This window comes from Salvia hispanica, chromosome 6 (genome assembly GCF_029641045.1).
Source record: "Salvia hispanica isolate PSC_SH4W2 chromosome 6, Shi_PSC_v1, whole genome shotgun sequence".
NCBI lineage: Eukaryota > Viridiplantae > Streptophyta > Magnoliopsida > Lamiales > Lamiaceae > Salvia > Salvia hispanica.
In genome coordinates, this window is record NC_142697.1 from 1,745,284 (window position 1) to 1,754,067 (window position 8,784).

An 8,784-nucleotide genomic window follows, 5' to 3' on the forward strand; every position below is an offset into this window, starting at 1 on the left:
TTAAAAAGGAAAGTGTGACATTTTTGTGGGACGAAGGGAGTGCTAATATTTATGTAAATTTATTAAAGTATTAGAACGTTTAGTATTTAAAATTGTATGTTTTTAATATTTTTTTTCGTTTTAAAATAAATTGATGAATTTGATCAAACTTTTTTTATGCTTTTCATTCCTTTTCTATTTCTGAAGCACATTGCAAAAATATTTAAGTTAATTACCGAAAAAAGGTGATAAATTTATGGGACAAAGTCAAATATGGTCCAGCCTCTCTAACCTTCCATATTTTTCACATATGATTTCCATAATCAAAGCCATCCTTGTTTAAGATGTTGCAGTAATTAATACTCGTACATACTCAATTCTACAAATGATTGATCAGATAAAAGGGTAATAAGGAGCAATGCCTTGAGGCTGTTGGCACAGATTGAGTTTGGCAGCATCGTTATGTTAACCCAGCACAAATGAGGGATAAACTCTAACCAATGATTACCACATAAAAAGCAATGTTGAGAGCTTAGGAGAAATTCCTTCTTCAATTCTCCACATAAAAGCAATGTTAACTCTCGGTGGACCACTGACTTCATCTTGGAAGTCGTCGGTTGGGACATCGGCTCAGCCTCAATTTCCAAAACAGAGCGCAGGACTCCCATTGACTGCTGACCGGCTCAGCAGCCGCTGACTTCTGGTTGGCAGACCAATGACCTTGGTTAGTTCCTATGACTTGAATTTCGACCTTTTTCTGCCATTTTCTAAGTCTATTTTGCACATTTCTTACAAACACGTCAAAATACCAAATAGTATAAATATTACTCCCTTCGTCCCACGAGAATATGCACTCTTTTCTTTTTAGTCCGTCCCTCAAGAATATGCACTTCCCAATTTTATAAACTCTTTTCTCTTTAATGAGGTGGAATCCATTCTCCATTGAAAATACTTAATTACCTTTTCTTTCTACCTCTTTCTTACTATACCAATTTTGCATTAAAAATCGTGCTGAACTCAAAGTGCTTATTCTTTTGGGATGGAGGGAGTACAGTTTAAGAACATACTTTGCATGAAAGAAAATCAAAACTAGCCTAATCTAAACTTTAAAAACATGCAAAATCCGTGTTTATAAGTGCATCCGTTGTTTTCTTGTGGAATGGGCATTACCAAACCACTTTAAATCTTGTGTGTCTTGCGTTCATTCATAGCTCGAGTTTCTTGTCGTTTAATGTCATCGAGATGTTTAACCCACACCATGAGATCATATAGAACATGACTATCCACGTTTGCTTATCAAGCTTCCTAAGAGTAATGTCAAGCCATAAGAGAAAACATGTCCTAGGCTGAGGGGCATACAGAGTGAGACATTCCATCAATCACCATAATGGTACCACAAGCTACTAGAGAGTATGCATGTGAAGAAAAGGTGTAGGATCGTAACGCCTCAACTTTTCCTATTATTTTTAATTGTTCCCGTAAAGACGTGGAATGCCTAGCTGATTTTTTTTCTTTTCCTTTAACTCTTTAGTCAAGTAATGAAATTGTTATTCGCCAAGAACCAATGTCCTTTTCACGTTTAAAAAAAATATCGATTACGCAACCATTGTGAGTGTTGCATTTGAATCGAAGAACAAGTATATGGTTGATCGATCAAGAGGTGTTGAAATTTATGTTTGGTACTTAGATCAATAAAGGAATTTTATTCCAAGGAATAATGCATAAAGAAAATACTCAAAAGAATGATTTCTAAAGCCATTTGGGGCTATCAAATAAAAGTGATAGCGCCCAAATTAATTAATATTCTTTTGGGGTAAAGTTGTCAAAATACAGTTCGGGCCTAATTTATTTTTATCAAGCTACAATATTAGTGAGCCCAATTGTTCCAAAAACAAATTAATTCTCCCGCTCAAGCGATTCATAGTGTAACATGTGCCTACTATGTGCAGTTCAGCAGAATTAAGCAAGCTCAACTTCCCAAAACACCACAGAACCAACCAGAATTCACAACAATCAAGTAGTAGACACAATCACGATAACTAGATTGAATTACGAAAACAGAATCCATGTGCAATGTAACAGTAACAACACAAACAATAAGTTAAGATAAATTCATCGGATCGCAGATTGATTGAACAACACACAACACAACCATCATGTTCCTTCATCATCGAACACATCTTCTATTTCTCCACAATCTGTCACAGAAATTCATTCAATGTTAAGAACTCCTGACAGTAGTATCCCCACCTTCCTCAGTCTTGGCAGCTCATGTGGGATTTAAATTTCAGGAGGGTGAGGGAAATTGCTCCTTCATCTTCTTATAACAGAAGTAAAACCATTCACAGTTGTCATTCTTCCGCTAAACTCCTCTAACTGTTTCAGGTTCGCAATTTCTTCAACTACCACTTTTATATGGGATGGTAATTCCAAATGCTGAAGATTCCCCAGTTTAAGAAACAACCCTCTTGGAAGCATCTCTAATTCGGGCGCATCCATTCCGAGGAATTTGAGATTGACTAATTCCTCAGTTCCTTCAGGGACTTCCTCGATGGCTGTGTGCGAGAGGTTTAACTCCCTGAGTTCTTTCATCTCTCCCAAGTATGGCACATTTTCTAGCCTCTCACACCACTCAAGGAGCAATGCCTCGAGGCTCTTCATGGCACAGATTGAGTTCGGCAGCTTTGTTATGCTAGTAGAGCACAAATCAAGAGTGCGCAGTCCTTGCATTTTAGAAAATAATGAATCTGGAATAAACTCCAAACAAACATTATCCCGTAAAAGAAAGGTTGTGAGCTTAGGACAGTCGGGAGATATACCTTCTTCAATTCTCATTATTCCATTGTTCATAAAGGACACCTTCTCCAGATCCTTTGCCCATTCTGCTTCTTTCGGAAATTTCTTCAAATTACATCCTGCTCTTACCATATATTTCCCCTTACATATCTTCAATGCCATACTTCTTACAAGATCATGCATCTTCACACATTCCGTAGGAGCAAACATACCGGGAACAACACACCTTTCCAATAAGCACACATTCACTAATTTGTCCAATACGGAATGTCCTTGCTCACCTTGCGCTCTCCTTGTCTTTCTTCCATCCATCAACCCTCCTGAGATGAACTCTTTAACCAAATGCTCTCTCATTATTTCTTCATCGTCGGGATATAACGCGCAATGCAGGAAACATTGTTGCAATGTATTGAACTCATTACTCTGAATATGATGATTCCTATTCAACCGATCAAAACTATATTTCAATACTGTATAAACATCACCGTCTCCCATGCCATCATTCCCTGAGACAAGTTCTCTTAATTCTACATAAGCATCTCTCCATGTATGAATGGTTGTCTCCCCCCTCATGCTTGCAGCCATTGTAACAATTCCTAGGGGCACACCACCACACAATTCTGCCACAGATCTGGCAATCTCTTCTACCGAAGAATCAAGTTCTATCTCATTTCTTAGCGTTTCATTGAACAATTCCCATGCCTCATCATCATGTAGAATTTCCACTTGAATCACTTCTTGGCAAAAAACTTGACGACACACTTCTAAGGAGTGAGTAGTTATAATCAGCCTACAACACTCAACAGAAATGGGACATCCAACCTTTGACAGATCAAAATTTTCCCACACATCATCCAATATCAGCACTGAATTCTTCATCCGAGAAAAGGTTGTATGGAGTCTCTCTGCCCTTAATTCTTCATCATCCTCACCCACAAAGTCCAAACCTATGAAACGAGCTATTTTATCTTGTAGAATCGTAACACTAAATTCTTGAGAGACTGTTACCCAAATCACACGTCCCTGAGAGTGTTGGAGGAGTCGATTGTGAATGTGCTTTGCCAGTGTCGTTTTGCCTACACCACCCATACCATAAACACCAATGCTCGACACTTCCCCACTCTCCAAAAGTTTCGAAATCGTTTCCAAATTTTCATTAAAAGCTTCACCAACCATCACATTTGTCACCAACTTATCTCGCGGCCTACTTCCACAAACATTAAGGACAAGTTTACCAAAATACCGACTTTGCTCAACAAGCTTGTCAACCTTTTCATTTAGTTTAGCTGGTCTCCATCCATCAATCTCATAGTAAATCCTTCCGATTCCACTCGAGTCCCCAACTCAAAAACTTGCTTTTCAATGGACTTGACTTCTTCCAACCAATCCTCAACTTCGCGCTTCCTTTTCTTTCGACCAGAACGCTCTGAGTACTTGATTTCCTCCTCAACATCACATGCCTTAGCAACCAATGTCTTCATGTTTTTCTGTAGATCTTTTAGATTGAGTTCAAAGTCCTTAATACTTTTCGCGCTGTTGCGTGCATTGTCCGCCGTTAGTTCCATAAACTTTGACAAAACTGAATCCCCCAGCTTTGGCAAAACTGACTTCCCCATCTTTGTAAATGTCCAGCTTGCCATTTTCACCACTTTGCTCTTCCCAGAGAAATCATAAACCAAAAAACATTAATTATTTGATGAGAAAAATAGCTACAATCTTACTTTTCTAGCGATCATCTATCTTGTCCGAAAATAAATTTGCAAGTAATGAACAAAGTATAAATTCAATATATGTTGACAATGTGATTATGTGAATATGATGCTAAGAGCATCTCTAATACACTAAATTCAAAACCCCTGTAAATATCACATTAAATATTGATTTTACTTTAACTATGTACACTAGACTTAAACTCAAAAATAATATTCTCACTCACTTATTTTTTATACTTTTCGATCGTACATATATGTTTTATCTAAATTACCATAATCCCATCACACTTTATCAATAACTTAAATTAGATTAAATTATATAATACTAACATTTATTAGGCATTAGGCATAATATTAGTTTAAAATAAATGTTATGTCAATTTTTAGTCTCGTTGAAATTTACTTATATAAATAAAGTTGCAATTTTCACCATATTGTTTGAATTTTATTTATGCATATTTTATAGATAAATAATGACTAAAAAGACAAAAAAAAAAAAAGAAGTGAACCGCCGAACCGGCCGGAAACCGTCAGTTTAGCCCAGAAACCAACGGTTCTGAATCGACGGTTTCGGGCCTCAACCTAAACCGCCAAAAATACCAATATGGGCCACTTCAGGTTCAATAATTTCGGAACCGGCAGTTTTTTAACCGTGTGCACCTCTACTTGTGGTAATATTAGCAAGATGTAGTAAAATTCTAAACAAACAAATAAAAGCATGGTATGAGAATCTTTACCAGATACATAGTGAAGGGCTGAGCTGAGATTGAATAGATTTGTAGATCTAAAAAGAGAGAAGAATCACAAGATGTAAATAATTTCTTGGAACGAATGATTGATTCACGTGGCGTAAATTAAACAGGCTAGAACAAAGAACCGACAGAAAAAGTTATGTTGACTTTGACTCAGTCTCGTTACTCATTTCCTTTTTTTAATCAAATAATAATTGTTTAGTTGCCGTTTGTTCCACAACTTTGAAAAAAATAACTACCCTTGCTTTGTCAAAATGGGATTGAAAAACCAGCTCTTAACGTTTTCAGCACTTTGCTGATTTGCTCTTCCCAAGAAAACATAAACAAAAAAAAACAACAATTATTTGATGAGAAAAATAGCTACAATCTCACTTTTCATGCCATTATCTATTCGGTCCAAAAATGAATTTGCAAGTAATGAAGAAAGTAGAAATACAATATATGTTGAATATGTGAGCATAATGCTAGCAATCTACAAGCAATATGTTAGAGTTGACTCTAATACAGATTACTATTATTCAAAATTTCCTTCAATTTATAAGTACAAAAATATAAAAATACTTCCACATATATATAAGCAGAGATGTAAATTAGTACTCCCTCCGTCCCGCCCGCTTAAGATGACACGTTTTCCTTTTTAGTTTGTCCCAACTAAGATGAAACGTTTCCTTTTTTGGTAACTTTCTCTCTCCAATTAATACACCCAACCACTTTTTTCCCACTCCTATTAAAATATACATCTTTCTTTATCTCTCTACTTTAATACTCACACCCACCTTCTCTCTCCAATTAAACACTTTAACCAATAATTCCTAAAACCCCGTGTCGGCTAAGCAATGTGTCATCTTAGCCGGAACGGAGGGAGTAGTATGAGAATTGTGACCTGAGAGATGTGAAAGGCTGAGCTGAGGTTGAATAGATTTGTAAATCTACAAAGAGAAAATCACAACATGTAAATATGAGTGAGAGATTGATTCACATGAGTATGAGAATTGTTACCTGAGAGATGTGAAAGGGTTACCTTGAGATTGAATGGATTTGTAGATCTACAAAGAGAGAATCAAAACATGTAAATATGACCGTTTAAAAAAAGGAAGGAGCGAAAGGTTTATTCAAAAGATGTTAATTACTCCCTCCGTCCCAGATAATTCGGGTCACTTTGATCGGACACGGATTTTAAGAATTGTAATGAAAAATGGGTTGAAAAAGTTAGTGGAAGGTGAGTCCTACTTTTATATATTAGTTTTATAATAAAATGTGAGTAGGAATGAGTTAGTGGAATATGGGATCCACTACAAAAAATGATAAAAGTAAAATGGAATAAATTATGTGGGACAGACCGAAATGGAAAACTGAGATGAATTATCTGGGACGGAGAGAGTATTTGATTAGGCATTTTCGAAGAACTAACCGAGAAAGTCACCGTCACAGTAGTATACCAAAGACTTCTACTTATAAATGATTAACTCGAGGTAGAGACGAGAGGCGGAAGTGTAGAAAAAGTAGAAGATGAAGAAAAGAAAAGTTAGAAAAGGAAGTAAAGAAAAGAAAAGTTAGATAAAATAGTTATAAAATAAAGCTTTTGTTGGAAAAAGGAAGATGGCCACCCACATTGATTATAGGAGAGTTCCTAGAACATTGAATGATTGTAGAGTTCCTAGTGTAGTATGTTTCCAATACTTGATGTACTCCCTCCGTTCCTTCATAGTTGAGTCATTTTTCCATTTCAGGAAGTTCCCTCATAGTTGAGTCATTTCCATATATAGTAATTTTTTCCTCTTTCTTACTTTACTCTCTCTTACTTTATTCTCTCTACTTTATTCACTTTTTACTTTATTCTCTCTACATTTTTCTCTTTCTTACTTTTTTATCTATTTATTTAACACACTCAACATTTATTTTTTAAACTCCGTGCCGAAAAGTTCCGCCTCAACTATGAGGGAACGGAGAGAGTAATTTACAAGATTCTAATTTCCCTATAAATACTAGGGAAATTAGCATATCTAAAGACAAACATACACAACAAGAAATATAATTTCTTTACCTTCTACTTCAATATGCTTATCAAATCTTCTTATATCTCTCTCGATTACCATCTTTAAGATGGTATCAGAGCAGGAACCTAACAAAAAACCTCCAATGGAGGTCAGCCACATAAGCACTCTCGAATTATTGATCGAGACAATCTCAAATCTAATTGATTTGTACAAAACCAACACAAACCAAAGCCAAAACTTCTACACTCTTGCAGCAACAACACAGGCGAACAGCCGAAGGAGTACTGCCTCAAACATAAATCCAGCCTACACTAAGAAGAAGACGTACGCTAGTTCCCTCATTGATGGTGGAGAAAGGATATGCGGTGATTTAGCGCCGCCAGTGGTAGCAGCACAAGTCACCGACGCCGGAGAGAACAAAGAGGGACGGATGGCTGCTGTAATTGGCAACCGTTCTGCAGCGTCACCGGTCACAGACAGCAACGTCAGCGGCGGCGGCAGACGCAGCAGCGGGGAAGACGCATCGGCGGATCAAGGAGCAGTGGCGTCGTCGGCGTCGGCAGCGGCGAAAGAAGCAACGGCTTCGGAGGATGACCCAGCGGCGTTGGCAGATGAACCAGCGGCTGCGGCGGCGGCGGCGGCGGATGTTCTACGGCTGAGAAGGAGGAAGAAGTGGAGGATGCGTCGGGCCAGTGCACCGACGCCTTCCAAAATTTTCAGATTTGAAAAAAGGGTAATGGAAGAGGCGGCTACGGTCAAGGAGTTTGGAAAATTGGGGTTTTCTAAAACCAATCACTCCATTTTGCAAATCAACCCCCCAAATTGGAGAAAATCCCAAAATAAACCCCACCCAAAAAATTCCTTCCAAAATCCCCCCCAGTCAAATCTGATTTTACCAAACCCACCCCAGTTGACCGAAAACTTGCACAAAAAACCCCCTTTTGTCCAAATTTCGGAGAATACACCCTCAACTTTCAAAAATTCCGAGAACACACCCCAATTTTTTGAATTTCAGCCTTCCATTGCTTGTGCAAACACATTCCAGGCTTTAGCGTACTCATCTTCCTCCAACATAGGACATAAAGACTACCATTGGATTTTTGACTGTGGGGCAACTGATACCATGTCCTTTGATGCATCGGACTTCCTTGATATATCTCGATCCACAAAAAATTTTGTCCAAACAGCCAGTGGGGAATTAGCACAAGTAGAGGGGGCGGGAACTGTCACTATCTCACCAACCCTGCGCCTCTCGAACTGTTTTTATGTTCCTTCATTGACCCACAAACTTTTGTCAGTTAGTCATGTGACAAGAGATCTCAACTGCAAATTGCTAATGTAGCCTCATTTTTGTATGTTGCAGGATATCAAGACGGGGACGATAGTTGGGCGTGGCACTGAGCGACATGGACTGTACTACGTGGATGAGATAGCCCAACAGAGTACTGCGATGCTAACTCACGGACTAACTGAAAGACAGATTTGGCTCTTGCATCGCCGGTTAGGGCATCCATCCATAAGTTATCTTCGCCTACTCTTTCCCGAGTT

General features: G+C 38.0%; 1 pseudogene across 1 annotated transcript; it reads right to left on the reverse strand.

The window, feature by feature from the left end:
• Positions 1-2,000: 2,000 nt before the first annotated feature.
• On the reverse strand, positions 2,001-6,285 carry LOC125204018 (putative disease resistance protein At4g10780; annotated as a pseudogene). Its single transcript, XR_016132795.1, has 4 exons — positions 6,261-6,285; positions 6,123-6,168; positions 5,225-5,271; positions 2,001-4,430 (listed from the first exon to the last, which is right to left on the reverse strand). The product of XR_016132795.1 is annotated as a putative disease resistance protein At4g10780 (transcript).
• Between the last annotated feature and the right edge of the window lie 2,499 nt (positions 6,286-8,784).